Source organism: Xenopus laevis, chromosome 1S, assembly GCF_017654675.1.
Source record: "Xenopus laevis strain J_2021 chromosome 1S, Xenopus_laevis_v10.1, whole genome shotgun sequence".
In the NCBI taxonomy this organism is placed as follows: domain Eukaryota; kingdom Metazoa; phylum Chordata; class Amphibia; order Anura; family Pipidae; genus Xenopus; species Xenopus laevis.
Genome location: NC_054372.1, coordinates 167,465,942 through 167,483,426, shown reverse-complemented (window position 1 = coordinate 167,483,426; position 17,485 = coordinate 167,465,942). Strand labels below are relative to the sequence as shown.

General features: G+C 38.7%; 1 protein-coding gene across 13 annotated transcripts in view; it reads right to left on the bottom strand.

Annotated features, from left to right (window-relative positions):
- mef2c.S (MADS box transcription enhancer factor 2, polypeptide C (myocyte enhancer factor 2C) S homeolog) overlaps positions 1-17,485 on the bottom strand; it is a 194,165-nt gene that overhangs the window by 100,343 nt on the left and 76,337 nt on the right. The window contains exon 1 of one of the 13 annotated variants that reach the window (XM_018244371.2): positions 1,513-1,756. The exons of the other annotated variants lie outside the window; for them this stretch is intronic. The gene's annotated coding sequence lies outside the window, so the exon portion shown is untranslated. Of the gene's footprint in view, positions 1-1,512; positions 1,757-17,485 lie in introns of those variants that run through there. 13 annotated transcript variants of the gene reach the window in all.

Below are 17,485 nucleotides of genomic sequence, written 5' to 3'. Positions count from 1 at the left end.
TAAAAAGAATTACAGTACGTCTCGGTATCTGTGCCACTGAATATGAGAGGGTGTAAATAATAAAAAAGGGAAGTCAGTTTTATGAGTTCATTCTCCAAATCCACATCTTATTGCAAAGTGAAACTGAGACTATCTGATCGGTTCACTTTTAAAGCCTTTTGCTTTTCATAAAACAAAGAAAAATCATAATTTCCAACTGCAAACTTTATGCTACGTTTCACTTTTTTTTTCTGCTCAAGCTTTCGCCAGGTTAAATGGCAACAAAGCAGTTCATTTAAAGGGGTTGTTCACCTTTGAGTTAACTTTTAGTATGTTGTAGATTCTGAGACAATTTGCAAATCATTTTCATTTATTGTTATTTAAGTTTTTTTTTAAATAATTTGTATTTTAAGCAATCTGGTAGCTAAGGTACTAATTACCCTAGCAACCATGCAGTGATTTGAATAAAGAGACTGGACTATGAATAGGAGTGGGCCTTACCAAAAAGATGAGAAATAAAAACTTAGCAATAACAATAAATTATTAGCCTTACAGAGCATTTGCTTTTCAGATGGGGTCAGTGACACTTGAAAGGGTAAGAAGGAAAGGGCAAATAATGATAAAACTATAACAATTAAATAATGAGAACCAAAAGTTGCTTAGAATGAGCCATTCTATAAAATACTAAAAGTTAACTTAAAGGTGAACGAACCCTTTATCTCTTTTTGGGCACACAGTCCTATAGATAGAGGTATGCTCTTTCTGCATCTAAAAGCCAAACCGATAGATCCGCACAACACATGATGTAGCATTAAGCCGATGTCCTGGCAATTTAATCCATTGTTTGGCCGCAATTCAAAGCTGCTGAGGTAGAAAAGCTTTTACAAACTGGAGATGCTCTCTGAGACATCGCTGGCTCCTCTGAACGAGCACCGACGCAGTATCCGCTCACGTATTCCTCTCACTTGCACCCATTCTTGCAATAGGACAATAGAATGTTCAGCTAAGTTTATGCATTCAGATCTATTTATTCATATTAAACAGTGAGCTTCCAATAAAACAAGTTAATTTTTAACTTTTAAATACGGAGAGAATCGGCTAATTTGCATTAAGCTCCCCGTGCCATATATATCAGGCGGCAAAGAGAAGCAGGTAAGTCGATGCACAAGCTAGCCCCTTTTGAGTTCTGCTGGCAAGTGTTGGCAGGCGTTGGCAAGCGTGCATATGAACGCTGAGGGCGTGTGCCAGCTTGGTTGATGCATCAGGACATGCAACAGATACCCTTTACCCTTTAGGTGCAAAGATGGGTTCCAGTTTTTTTTTTTAATGCAAAGCTTACACTTTACTTCTAAAGATAGAAATAAAATATGAATAAAAAGCATGCAGCAGAAGTATTCCTACATCTTGCAACTAAAAAGCACAGTGTGCGCATTGCTCTTGGATCCAGAGTCCTCCCAGGCAGCATGCTACATACAACACCAGACGTTACCGGATTGGACTACTTCTGCTCTTCTGTTTTGACAGGGCTCTTACCTCAGACATTAAGTTAAAAAGTAGTTCCCAAGCACATGCGGCAGGACCCAAAGCAGCTTGATAGGCTTTCTCTGTAACCGTAAGCCAATCTGCTAATCCTCAGCAAAGGCATATGGAACGATTTCCTTCCCTTTCTTTCAGCTGCAGCCAGCAGTATCACTATCCTCTTACAGCCCTATGTCTGCATAAGCTTCTGTGCATGGCGGGGTGAAAGGTCAGGATGGACATCTGACATGATTGGCTAACAGCATGAAAGCTTCTTTATGGATCAAGGCTCTTGAACCCAGTGAGGAAGGAGAAATCACAGAGCCTCAGGAAGGATACAATCCTCTCCCAGTACAGTAACAGAATGCACAGTCCCTCCCACCCCTTGCTTATCAGTTCTACATTTCCACACTTTCAAATGCAAACCTTCTCCGAGTTTAGTAAATATCCTAGGACGGAGACACAAAAGCTGCATGAAAGCACATCCTGTCCCAGATGCTGTACACTGGCAATAGAAGCACATTTCTTTCTGACACCAATTATGAGCAGAGCGACCCCGGGAAGCACATTTCTCTGGTTACACACACAGTCAAATCATACACTGTCTCTTTAACACTCAAGTGACAAAAACGACGGGACCCCCGCAGTGAATTTTTTTAAACGTGATTTCCAGGGGTTTTTAGAGGCATTCAATAAAATGAAAAAAGGATTTACTGTTATCGTATGTTGCAGTGTACACAGCAATATTACACATGCGTTAGTATAGAGAATTAAAAACTTAAAATTGCTTATAATGGGAGATGGCTGTTCAGAGATTTCTACATACAGGTATGTATGTATGTATGTATGTATGTATATTTTTATTTGTAAAGCGCTCCTTGAGGGCAAAGCACTGTACAACAAAACAATAAATTAGTAGTAACAAACAAGCGGTCATTGGAATAAATAGTAACAATAAGTGCATTATTAGAATACTAGACATTAAGCCCGTTAAATTAACGGGCGCTAGAACATATGTAATCAAACATTTATTAAAACAGAATTGTTCTAGTCTAAAAAAAATTCGCCAGATACGGTCCGTGTGGCACATGCGCAGTAGCACAATCCCACGGACACAGGGACTGGACGCAGAGACACTTCAACTTTATTATATAGGACAATTCACATAAATATAAAAAATATAATTACAATGCAGATTAAGTGCTCAGTGTCAAGGAAACAAAAGGCTAGAGGACCCTACCCCGTAGGGCTTACAGTCTAAATGGGAGGGTGACATACAGACACAATTCAGAGGGGTATTAAATGGGACTTGTTTTCCAAAACACTTGGGACCAGGGGTTTTCTAGATAAGGGGTCTTTCTGTAATTTGCATGTCCATACTCTACCTCTACTAAAGAATCATTTATAATTAAACCCAATAGGAGGGTTTGCCTGAATAAGGGTTAAAGGGGTGGTTCACCTTCAAGTTTATTTTTAGTAAGTTATAGAATGGTCAAGCCTAAGCAGCTTTCCAATTGGTATTCATTCTTTTTCTGACTCTTTCCAGATTTCAAATGGGGGTCACTGACCCCATCTAAAAACAAATGCTCTGTAAGGCTACAATTTTATTTTTATTGCTAATTTCTATTGCTCGTCTTTCTATTTAGGCCCTCTCATAGTCATATTCCAGTCTCTTATTCAAATCAATACATGGTTGCTAGGGTAATTTGTACCCTAGCATCCAAATTGCTGAAATTGCAAACGGAAAAGAGCTGCTGAATAAAAATCTAAATTACTTTTGGGCTCCTTAAATTACCAGGAGCGGCTTTTTGGCCTCATGGTAGCAGCGCCCCTGTGCTTAGTCCAAAATATTCATTTTTAATGCAGTGGTGGTTAAACCACCCTAACGCCACATTCACCCTTAGTTTGTCGATGTGCCTTAAGTTGTTTAATACCTCAAATACAGAGTTCTGGAGCTATTATTGTAATTAGCAAGCATTTATAAATTGCCAACCTATTCTGCACCACTATACAAGGGAAGGGTGTATCTGTAGAGCATATACTATAGAGTACATAAGAATATTGAAAGCTGTGGTCAGTAAAGAGGGCTCTACTCCATAGGGTATCCAATCTGACTATGTAAAACCAGAAATAACAATAAGCACCATAGCAAAGTTCCCACATGGTTGCACGACAGGATTCATATTACCACTAATGGAATAAATTAGGATCATCTCTAGCAGCAGTCCAAATGATATGTGCAAAGCACCACAAATACAGATGCCTGGCGATACTTGAAATCTATTAATTTTTTTCTTCCCAATGTGTCATGTACATTGTGTTTTACTAATTAGCAAGCCGGTGTTTCGAGTAAAGCAGCTAATTATTCTAGATTATGTTGGGTTTGATGGCGAGCGTCACTATGGCACTAAATGTAAACTTTTATAGGATGCGCTCAAATGATACCATTGCGGGATAACAAAAAAATGGCATGCCAACAAAAATGCCTAATAAGCTTCCTTTATCATCATTGCAGTTTGACATTAATGCATGTTTTATGCATATAATGCAGTGTCACAACATGTAACATGTTTTTCCTTTGTATATTATTAGAAGCAGAATGTAACATGTTTATGGCAGGGATCACCTGGATAGCACTTGAATTGGGAACTGGCACTTATATGACAGTGTCATACACTGTAACCTACAGCACTTTAATACCCCTCCGAATTGTGTCTGTAAGTTACCCTCTCATTTAGACTGTAAGCCCTATGGGATAGGGTCCTTCATCCTTTTGTCTCCTTGACACTGAGTGTTATTATATTTTATATTTATGTGAATTGCATTTCTAATAATGCACCTTGTTTGTTACTAATAATTTATTGTTTTGCTGTACAGTGTTTTACCCTCAAGGAGAGCTATACAAATAAAAAATATACATACTTATCATACATACATGGTGAGTCCAAGTCTACTCCTAAGGGTTACGTGTAAGGGGAATGTATGCAAAGTTGTCTGTGCACATCCCAGTGTGTTGTACTGTACTGTGTGTTCCCTCTAAGCTCACTGCAAGAAAATATAGTTTCACCAATACCCATAACATTTATATCTAGATAAAGTAAGGGCAAAACATGGTATATATTCCATATGATGCACACACATGTCTAAAAATATAATCTATTTGATTAATTGACTTGAATAACATCAGGATCGGAGAATGTGTTATTGTTGTTAGGATCTATCACAGATGATTACAGTTGATTGTGTTAGCTGTGAGTTAAGCAGGGTATAGAGGCATCCAGCAGCTATGCAGATGTTTGCTTGCTGGGGATGATGGATGATTACCTACCCCACTGCCTTGGTATTTAGTTAGGGAGAAAGACAAAGACCCACATTACAAGCAAATCAAATGCATGGCCTCCAGCAGTTGCCTGGGGTAGAATCAATCAACAGAGGAGAGCAACAGTAATAAACCTGTTGCAGATTTCTAAAACATGATTGAGATCATCAGGCAGAAAATGTGCATGAAATCATTGAAAGAGAAGGAGCCGCTACAAATGGACTGTTGCTTTTATTGTACCAAAGTATCTGGCCACCTAACGTTGTAGGACTTTCTTTAAGGATTCAGGCACCGCACCCTATAAATGGAACTAAGATTAGATGTGTCTTGAACACCAAAATGTTCGTTGCAAACCCAATGATGCAAAGACCAACTCATCTTGAAAATGTTTTAGAACATGCTTATATGAAACGACTGGCACTTAATTCATGAAATTAAAGTTGTTATATATTCAAGGGGTCTGTTATAATTGCACATCCAGTGGGTTTATGCATACATAAGAAAACAAAATTGCAATAGGGACATTGTGTTGGATCTTCTTTCGTGTGAGTTTGTTATCCAATGGACAGTAACAGTGTGACTGGGTGGGATCCTCTACAAGTGGGGTTTGTCGGAAAGGGATGGCTATGGAAGAGCTAGGCATAGATATGATGGACAGGTTGTCTACAGGTTCTGCACCACTTTTAGCTAGGATTTGTTTCAGTGCAACCAGTTTGCATCAGAGTAGCCCAGCAATCTGCATTTATTAAAAGTGTTCCTGATTCCTCCTATGATCTGCTTATAAAGCATCGACTCACAAACAGTACCTCGGTTTGTACCCTTACTAGATTCTGAACTGTATGATTTACATGAGCCCACGCTGAGCTATAAATGCAATGAAACCACTTTGCTCATTTCCAGATCAGGCAGTGCATGTGCTGAGAAGGCAAGACTCAGTATAGTATATGCTGTATGTAGGACGGCAGGCAACAATAAGGTTTATGGTGTGAGTGACAAGTTTTGAACAAGGAGTTATATAGCTAAACATTACTAGGCAGCTTCACTTTATCTGGGGGGGTGTTAGGAAAAAGTCATGTGATTATACAGAGTCTATTAAAAGACGCCTTTCTAATATTGTGAAAACCATAGTATCAGTTTGAATGTGTATTACCTTAGGCTTATGGCACAACCATGGTCCTGCCAAGCTGGGGTTGAGTTTTGGGTTTATATGGCCACTTGGTGCCAGGCTACATCAAGCTGGGAGCATATGTCCCAATTGTTCATATTTTGGTGACATAATTTAGATTTATAAACCTGAAAAAGAGCTGGAGCTTGTTAGAAAGAGTGAAGCATTTAGGGTAGCTTAAGTAATTACAGTGAAACCTCAATTTTACATCCCTTAATTTTAAGTTTCCCCTCATTTTACATTGTTGTTTTGTGGTCCCACCTTTATATTATGCATAATAAATTTCCCTGATATTACATTTTCCTAGATTTTACATAATAAATGGGGGTTCTACTGTAATGTGTACAGTAGAACTGCACTACATTGCCTCCAACATCAGCAGGATTAGTTTCAGCTATATAAATAAATGCATTTGGGTCTCATCGAAGGTAATGAAAGGTGGTCAACTTAGTAGAGCTGAGAAGTGGATTTCCGCTTCCTAAATGAAGGATTAGAAAGTGTTTTTTTTATGGCTAAATCATGGTATGTAAGAAACAACACTCAAATTAGAGGCATTAAGGAAACAAAGGAATAGGAACATACACTAACCAAGATCCTTCTATTTGGTGTATATTTTGAAGGTGATACTGCGTTTGTGTACTTTGTGATTAGAACATTGCTTTACCACTTGCAGTACTACTTTTCACCTGTTGGGGGCAAACCCCTTACATAGACAGGAAAAAAACAGTGCCACCCCCTAGAGGACATGCATTATTGCACCAACCTTTATGATATAAGTATATTATATTAAAAGTATATATTATAAGTTTGGCAGGCCTCTTTTTAATCTACAAATCAATGAAATATATTGGGTTTTTTTAATACTTGTTTAAAGGTTTTTATACATACCAAATACATTTCAGTTTCAGAAATATAATTCCCAGCATCACCAGCTTGGCATAAGCCAGAATCAAAAACATTGCCTATTCCTGGCCACAACTATTTTTTGTAAATTTATTGAAAAAGGCAATTTGTTAGAAACTGAGCTGAAAATGTTCCACTAACCCCCTCCCAAAGAAATGCCGTACGACAGAGAATTCTAGTTCTCTTGCCAATCAACCTCCTGTGCTTCAACCTCATTTGCTACCTTCCAGCCCACCTAATTTGTACAGCGATTAGCAATTATTCCATTGGTTGCTCAGTCAGGGAGTAAATCAATTGTGATTTAAACTCCATTGAACATGCTTTAAGTGAGCTATCATTTACAATCTCCATTCAGGCAACATGAAAGCAATTGAACCGTTTGCATTTTGCCTTCTTTTCTGTGAGGTTGTTGCAGTCTAAAGGTTTTACAGTCATTTATGTTATTTAATAGGCTAAGAAGCCTATTCTTTCAACTCAGAATATGTTAATGTGGAATTCTCAGAAAATGGCAAGCGACTTGACGCAGTAAGTGTCTGATGGCTTTGCCATTTATAAAACTTACTGATGCATAAGAAACTCCCGGTTTAACATCTTAGGGCTTGTGCTGTTTGACTAAATTACAACATTACTGACTAGAGACTGGCATGCTGGAATCCCCCTTCCCTTGCTTAATTCTGGGGGCATTCTAGAGTAGAACAACAGCTTAACTCAAGGAAAATAAAGGATTTTTTTATGTCAAATATGGACTCTTCTTAAAGGAGAAACAAATCCTTAATAAAAAAAAAAGGTTGAACCTTCAAGCAGTTCTTGAGAAGATAAAGTCAACCACTAATAATAAGATTGGTCAAGAGGTGCTATAATATGGAAGGGGGTCCCTCACCAAAGGTTGAACCTTCAAGCAGTTCTTGAGAACATAAAGTCTGACAACCACTAATAATAAGAGGGATCAAGAGGTGCTATAAAATGGACACAATGGAATGTGCAGTTGTATTAAATTAATTTAGGTCCTTCAATATGTACTACTGGGGGAATTCTAGAGTAGAACAACAGCTTAACTCAAGGAAAATAATAGCTTTTTTATCTCAAATATGGAATCTTCTTAAATGCTTATATATATGGCGGTTGTTCTCAAACCTTAGGGCTGGGCCCCCTGAGGGACAAGGATGATATGAAGCAATGGGGTCCCAGCCTGAGGATTGGAGAGACTGGCGATTTAATCAACAAGGTTCAAGGTGAAAGTGCAGCTAAAAGTGAGATGTGAATATGAGTGAATATGTTTTTGTTGTCCTAGATAAACATGTGTAGAAGGGGGTCCCTCACCAAAGGTTGAACCTTCAAGCAGTTCTTGAGAAGATAAAGTCAACCACTAATAATAAGATTGGTCAAGAGGTGCTATAATATGGACACAATGGAATGTGCAGTTGGATTAAATTCATTTAGGTATTTTAATAAACACTCCTGCACTTCCACTTGGTTGTCAGTGTATCCATCCTGCCTCCTCTACTGTGCAACTCAGCTTCTTAATACTGAGGAACACTGGAACTGCCACCACACTGGATCTGGAGGTTGTTCATGGGTTCCAAACAGTTGGTTGCAACACCACACTTGTGATCAGTGAATCAGATTGAAGCACCATTTTTAATGTGGGCTTCAGAGGTGACGCAACCCCCTTCACTGAACATTGTAGATGCAACTTGCACCTGGTTTGCTGCAAATTGCAGTCAGTTGAATCTGTGGCATAAACAAGTTGAAGCATGCCCACAGTTTTGCTCTTATTATAGTGGACATGCTGCATTATGGGTATCAAATGAAGATTTGCTTCGTAAATTACCCCTATGGTCTCAAATCTGTGTCTCGCCATATGCTACTAAACCACATACAACTAGGCCATGCTGGGAACCTCTATTGGCTGGGGCTGACCTTGCAAACAAGGCAAACAGTTTAATCCATCGTGTTTTGAATTGATGACCATCTAGCAGAATCACAAGGTCACAAGTCAAAGTTTTTTAACCTAATCCAAATTGTAGGAGTCTTGTGTTTGAGATAAGAAAGCTAAGCAAATGTAAACAGTCCTGTTTGCCCCACGACTGATCCAATTGTTTATACTTATTTGATATCAAAGTGTATTAAGTGACTTTAAATCTGTATAGAAATATATAACAAAATAACTTTAGTTAAAAATGGTCATTCCATTCCAAAATGCATTCATGAGGGCTGCCAACCGTTTATGTCATGTTTCGTTCTCTGAGCCTGACAGGCCAATTCAATTAAACTGGTAATCAGCATTAATACTGGGGTTAAGATGGCCTAAGCATGGCTTCACTCAGGCGGAAGCTGTGGAGCTCAGACTTATCACTTCATTAATAATGCTGCCCTCTGCTACACATCGTGATGATAGCCGCTAATGTTGCCTGTGTGTCTCTGACTGTGGCACTTACACAATTCCAGATAAATCTGTCACGGAATATATAAAAAAAAGTGAAATTTCCCTACATCCTAATACATTAAAAAGGAATGAGCGGATACTGGATACTATTGTAGAATAAAAAACTTTTTTTTCTTAATTGATGGTGGGTGTAGACAAAAATATTTATTTAACATTAATCATAAAAATGTATCTGGAGGGTATGATATATCAGTAAAACTCTGCAAGCAGTGTGGCAACCCCCGCCCATGTTAATGTTAATTAATGGAAGTATGCAAAGAAGGAAATCTGTGATAATTAACCTATAACCTATACGTTGTTAGCTTTTATAGCAAAAATGGAATATAAGAACATATTTCTACTAGGATTTAATGTATATATTCTCTAAAAGTCATGGAGAGGGTGAGATTGTCAGATGGTTTATGGCAGAAAATAGGGGAACAACAGATGCCTTGCATTCTGCCCAAGTAATAAAAAGTATATACATATCTATTTATCTATATGCAATAAATGTATCTATCATCTATGTATCTACAGTATGTATCTATGTACGTACCACGAAATAAAAACAACACACACCCATATATTGCAATATATTTACGTGACGTAGTTGGCCAGCTTAAATATATTGCAATATATGGACAAACAATCCCTGTGTTGTTTAAAGGGTAAGGCATTTTTTAGTAGCAGTATGCACAAAATGTCTCTGTCTTAAATATATTGATAATGGGTTGAGTGCAGAGGACCTCTTGTAGTTGACTATATATATATATATATATATATATATATATATATATATATATATATATATATATATATATATATATATATATATATATATATATATTTATTTATTTATTTCAATTTCAAAGTACCCAAGGCTATAGCAATGGCAATATTTGAAGACAGCCAACATATACAGTATGTAAATTGTCCCCATCTGAAAGATCACTGATCACAAAATGTAAATTTCTTATACTCATATACATCAAAATTATTGTTTAGTATTCTTTGCGCCTTGGGCAAAAACCGGAAAATTACACAAGAAAGAAACATTTTAGAGCAAACGGATGCTTTTCCCTAACTGTGTGTGTCAAACGGAACCAACTTGTAGCAGCAGAAAGCGAGAAAGCAGAGAGCTGTTTGGGGGAACAGTCTGCTTCATTCTGCATTTTGCAAGGCAAACACAAAAATCAGACTGCTCGCTAAAAATGCGGAACTTGAGTTTTGCAGGCTTCTGTTCGCCGTATGTTGTGGCGAGGGCACAGAGCAGAAGGAAGAGTGATTTAAGCGTCTGCTGTGGAAAAAAAATCAGATGGACAGAAGCTGATCATCTGCCCAGAAAGGACTATTTACTAAATGTCTCTATTCTGTCTTCTCCAGTTTGTAAGACTCTCAATAGAATGGCAGGAAACACACACCAAGTGGTCACGGAAGGATGTGATGTCAGCAACCATGAACAATAAAAGGTGTAAAGGTGCTTCCTTCCCTAAACTGTTCCAGAAGTACAAAATGGGAACCAAAACTCGGCACTTCCTTCTCTGTGCACAAATGGCTGTGTTTGCCCTGCAGCAGCACCCTTAGCACGGGGCATGTCAGGAAGATATGGAACTAACTGGCAGCCAATTGTCAAAAAAAAGTGTCTGCTGGAGAATTTTTTTTTTTTTAGACTGTGCCAAAACGGGAACAGAAAGAAATAAATGCATGAACAAAAAGAAACAAAAAGAAACATTAGAGGAGCTAAAAATAATTAGAAGATGGGTGAATAAAAATAATGCTTGGCTTTTCTACTGGTAATGTTTTGAGATCAGGCGACTGGGAATATACCATGTGTATCTCCTATTTGTGACGACGAGTGGGTGCAAACAGACAAAGCATAAGAATTCCTGCCCTTATTCTTATTCACAGTTATCCATCCACCCTTCCTCACAGAGCTTACAATCTAACTTTGCTACCTGGGGCAGCAGCACATTATGTGACTTGCCTCAGGCTACTTTTGACTTCTCTGTACTCATGGTGACATTAAGTGCTTCCAGCTGGCTGGAAACCTACAATTCACAATGGCTATAAATAATACCTCAAAAGCCAGTTTAAAAGCCTTAGGAGGTTATTTGGAATACGGCTATATTTTTTTTCATGCATAAAAAGTAAAAATCCACATAATCATAAATATTAGAAGTGCTATATAAAGTAGACATTTTGTTCCATTAAAGAAAAATAAATACTTTTCTCACTATGCATGCAGTATTTTATATATATTGTTAGCGGTATTTTGGCAAAGGCATGAGGCACTCTTGAAAAGTCCATCCATATGTTCATTAAAAACAAGGCTCCATCTAATCAAACATTATATTTCAGCGTGTCACATGATTTAGTCAATATCTCATTTCCTTTTTATTGCTAGATAAACAGAATAAAAGTATATTGGAGATGGGTCGCTAAAACATGCAAATCTTCTGTAAGTGAGTATAAAAATAATATTGTTATGGTTATTTTAACGGTTGGCAAAAAACGTGTATCCAGAATGCTATTGTGTTTTTCCCTTTATACAGCAGGAGAGCAACGAGGCTCGTCTATAATCCCACTGATAAGGACATTTTGCATCAAGGATTTTCAGCGCAAAGCAACGTGTGATAACAGGGTAACAGCTGAGTGAGAATACATTCCATGCAACGTAGGCAAAAGGTTTCATGCACTAAAGGTATATATAATAGTATGGGACTATTTCCGCTCGCTGGAATGATTCAATTTAATTATAAAAAATCCAGATCCTTAAAAAAAAATGCATGAAAAAATAAGCACCTGAGGTCACTAGGAGCAACATCCAAGGGGTTGGTAAGCAACATGTTGTTCATGAGCAACTGTTCTAGTGCATCACATATGGAGCTAACTTGCAAAGGGTAACTCTTAGGGGCAAATTCACTAAACGACGTAGCGCCTAACGCTAGCGAATTCGCTAGCGTAGCGCATTTTTGTTAATTCGTCGATTCACTAACGGAAGCTGGCGTAAATTCGCTAGTGTTACTTCGCACCCTTACACCTGGCGAATTTGCGCAGCAGACATAACTATGCAAATTCACTGACGCGCAAATTATTCTGAACGCTACCTTTTACACCAGACTTCCTTCGCCACCTCAGACCAGGCGAAGTGCAATAGAGTAGATAGGGATTGCTTCAAAAAAAGTTCAAAATTTTTCTAAGTCCCAAAAAACGCTGGCGTTTTTTCTTTTTTGATGGGTGATAGGCTGAAAAAGATCGAATTTTTTTTTTGGGGCTACCCTCCTTCCCCCCTACATTTCCTAACTCATGGCACCTTAACTATACAGTGGGCACATGTGTAGGGCAAAATAAAAATTTTAATTGCTGTTTTGAAGGTTTCCCAGGCTTGTGTAGTGCTGCTACATATACCTCCATTGTAACTTCCATTTGGCGCCGTATGCAAATTAAGCATCGATAGCGTAACTTCGCTTTTCTTGGCGAATTAACGCTAGCGCAACTTCGCAACCTTAAGCTTCCCCTGAGCGCAACTTCGGATTTTAGTGAATTTGCGTAGCGCTGGCGAAACTATGCCTGGCAAAGTGCGGCGAAGCAGACGATGGCGAAACTACGAAGCTTATTGAATTTGCCCCTCAATCTTTGTGCTGAAAAAGAGTAGCATGCTTGTTTAAAGGAGAAGTAAACCCTTAAAATAAATATGGCTAAAAATGCCTTATTTTAAATACTGAACTTATTGCACCAGCCTAAAGTTTCAGCTTGTCAATAGCAGCAATGATCCAGGACTTCAAACTTGTCACAGGAGGTCACCATCTTGGAAAGTGTCTGTGACACTCACATACTCAGTGGCCTCTGTGCAGCTGTCAGGGTCGGACTGGGGGGCCCGGGGCCCACCGGGACTGCAGTCGAGGGCCCCCTACAGGCCCCCCGTCCCCCTGATGTAGTGCACCGTGCGGCGCTGTGCGCCATCCCCTTGGCGCGCATGCGCACATGGTGCCCCCGGCGCATATGCGCACAAGACCCCCATCGGCGCGCATGTGCGTCGGGAAGATCGCTTTTAAAAAAGAAAACAAAACAAAAAACGAGCAACAGGAGAGGGGGGTCTGGCCCGGCGTGGGCCCATGTGGGTCGGGGCCCACCGGGTTTTTTCCCGGTGTCCCGCCGGGCCAGTCCGACACTGGCAGCTGTTGAGAAGCTAATCTTTGCAAATTATCAAGCAGAAACTGAGGTTGGCCTGTAAAATAAGATGGTTCTAAAAGGCTGATTATTAGATTATCATGCTAGTTGCACTGGTTTCAGTGCTATCATGTAGATATTATCTGTATTAATTAATAACCAGCCTTATATTGTGACATTTCTATTCTATGTGTACTGTATATTGTGAGTGGGTCCCTAAGCTCAGTAAGTGACAGCAGCACAGAGCATGTGCAGTGAATCAGCAAAAAAGAAGATGGGGAGCTACTGGGGCATCTTTGGTGACACAGATCTTTACTGATAACAGGCTGTGGTTGCCTTGGGCTGGTACAGAAGCCCAACATATAATATACAACATTTCTAGCTACTGCTTTAGTTAAGCTTTAGTTCTCCTTTAACTGCAAGAACCAATGTATGGGATTTTAGTAAAACTAGAAAAAGGCCCCATTGTGCAATTAGTAACGCTTTATAATCCTTGCGACTATGGCACTTCAAGCCTCTCTAAACCTTCGAAGGTGTAATTAAAAAAAGTGTGTTTTATGTGGAAAATCATGAGGAACACCAGTTTTTTATTTATTTTTTTTGGTCCCCTTCATTCCAAATCACAATATTCACCATTGACAATGTCTCTAAAAAAATCCTTTCCCAGTCAGAGGGCCAGAAGTACATTACAGAGGGAAGGAGTAAAAATATTCCTCTGGCAGTAAAGGGGTTACCTCTCACCGCCTGGAGACAGATTCAGGCACAATATGCAAAGATGGCTTGCAGAACATATCAATCTTCCCTAGAGCCCACGACAGCTGAAAAGTTAGCTCTAATATTTCCACTGCTACTTTTTCCCAAGGACAAAGGAGATAAAATGTATGTCAAATATGTAGAAAGGCCGAACTGCAAAGGGGGGCGGAGGGTGAAAAAGAGAAAATGTGAACAGATCGAGAACACCTGTGTTACATAGGTAAGAAATGACCTCTTTTATCTGCTAGATTCATAAACATTTACATGGTTCGAGAGCTAAATGTCTAGTGTCAGTATAATAGTTTTGAACATGTAAAATCTAAGATATGTTTTATCTCTTGGGATTAAAGCAACATCTGTTCTCACCCCCCCTTTTTTTTTTTTACACGCTTGAACACTTGCAAAACCACGGTCGTATTGCATAACATGAATTCTGCAGAAAATCCACTGATTACACAGCATTTATAGCAAAATATTGGTTTGTGTGTCAAACAGCAAGGGATTCAACATAAAACACGGGCTGGAAATTAAACAAATTCTCCTTTGGTCAGCTTCCAAGAGCATGGCACCGTTTTTGTATTGAACTGAGCAGAAGAGAGTCCATGCTCCCTTTTATCAGTAATATTTGTTATTTTAATGTTTCACATAATTGCCGCTTTGTGCTGGTTTCTCATGAATACCCATTAAAAGGCAGGCTTGTGCTAACACAGGAGGTGATCAGAGCAACAGTCAAAGAAAGGGTAAGATCTACAACAATAGTGGAACCATTGCTATATTGAAACCCATCAAACAGATACCTATTCTTTAGTTCTATGCATTCCCTGTAGGCATGCTAGCCATTCTGTGACAGACTGGAAGCTACTGCCCAGAGGAGCTGTTTTAAAGAGGTTGGATTAGAGGCTGGTTCCCTAACATGATGATATAGTCTCTTCTGTAGTCCCAGAATGAAACAGTATTCTACCACCAAAGATGGATAGATGTGTCTCTTGGAAGGTTGAAAATAACAGCCTTCTTATATTTTTACCTTTCTTCCCTATTAATAACATTAGCATCATGAGTATTCCACATATAAAGGATTTAAGCCCAAAGTCTGGGTTCAGAAGGACAAAATAAATAGGGTGAGGACAGGGAAATAACTACAGAGGTAGAGAGGGGCTCATGAGCCCCTAATATTGGTAAAACAGGACAACCTCTGAATATGTTGGGGGCTCTAAAATTGATTTGCTGTGATGCAAAGTAACATGTAGTTATGCCACTGAGTAAGGACTTGGTAAAGGTATGGGACCTGGTATCCAAAATGCTTGGGACTTAAGGGGTCTTTCTGTAATTTGGATCAACATACCTTAGTTTACTAAAAAACAATTTAGGCATTAAATAAACCCAAGGATTGCTTTGCCCCCCAATAAGGATTAATTACATCTTAGTTAGGATCAAGTACAAGGTATTTTTTATTATTACAAAGAAAGGTAATAGTTTTTATATTTTGATTAATTATGATTAAAATAGAGTCTATGGGAGGTGGCCTTCCCGTACTTCAGAACTTTCTGGATAATAGGTTCCCTGGTAAACGATTCTATACCTACATGTGATGTTCTAGGAACACAAGCATATATTTACAAGCAGTTGAACCATGTCAGTGAAGTACCACATGTCACCTACAACTCTTATACAAATGAACAAGCATTAGTTACAAAGGAATTAAATGTGTTGTGAAATGATTACATAAATTCAAGTAAATAATTTGTCTGCTAATGAAGTAGCCTGGGTGAGAAATAAAAGAGGAAGAGGGGGGCTCATGAGGCCCTAAAATTGGTAAAACAGGACAACCTCTGAATATGTGAGGGACTCTAAAATTGATTTGCTGTGAGGCCAAGTAACATATGGTTATGCCACTGAGTGAGGACTTGATGATAAAGGTAAGGGTAAAAGTAAAGGTAAGGGTAAAGGTAAGGTAAATGTTATCTGAAAGCTTGGGACTTAAGGGGTCTTTCTGTTATTTGGATCAACATACCTTAAATTTACTAAAAAATAATTTACGCATTAAATAAACCCAAGGATTGCTGTGGTCCCCAATAAGGTTTAATTATATCTTAGTTGGGATTTTCAAGCATTGGTTACAAAGGAATTAAGTGTGTTGTGAAATTCTCCCATAAAAGTGAATAATTCAATATTAATTCTGTCCTCTGATGAAGTAGCCTGGGAAATAAAAGGTTAATCACAAATGATGTACCATAATCTCTGCTCCAGCATAAAGCATCTGCATAAAGCATCAACATATGTCTGAACATTTGCCCTACCATTTGCCCTATTACAGACTGGGTAGAAAACAATGAAGAGGGAACTTAGTAGAACCATAATGATCTTTCACCCTAACATAATGATCATTTGTAATGATAGGTTGGCTTTGTGTGGTAGGAAAGTGGAGCATGCTACCTGAGCTCTGTCTCTACAGCAAACACATGCTACAGCTCAGTCTTGTTTTCACACAAATTGTGTCATGTGCAGTGAACCATGTCCCTACTCCTCCCACATGTCTCAAGAGACTTTGTTTCCAGTAGACTGTCCTTGCTGGCACACTTTTGTTTCTTGGTAAATACCGTTTAGACAGCGTACAATGCAAAAATCCACAGCAATGGTAGTCAAAATGAAAGCACCCTTGTCCGCTGTACATATATGACTGTAAAAACCAGCACTCACCATATCACGGCCACTTACCGGGTGCTTTCCCAGACCTCATCAAACAATAGCAAAAAACTGAAGCACTCACAAGCAAAGAAACAATAAGTATAGATTTATTAAGCCTTCACATGGTCGCCCACATCATTATATATAACTTACTTCCTGAAGACGGCCCACGCCTAAGAGCCGAAACGCTGTATAAATACCACCGATTTTATTTTAAAATTATATATATATGGATTATATACTACACATATATATGTGTGTGTGTGTGTGCACATACACACTAACCGCAAACTCTCCTCTAGTGATGAGCACAATTTTCACCAGGTTTCCCTGTGAAAATGATGCCCATAGGTTCTAATAGGTGAAAAAAATTGTGGCACGTCAAAAATTTGTTGTGCAATTTGTCGCAAGTCACAAAATTTTAATGTTTTATGCACATATGCTGCAGACTTTTTTGCTGAACAATGGCAATGAGAGACAATTTCTGTTGAAAAATAGAACCTGTAATCCAGAAATTTCCAAGATACAAGAATATCTCCCATAGAGTTCAGTTTAAGCAAATAATTCA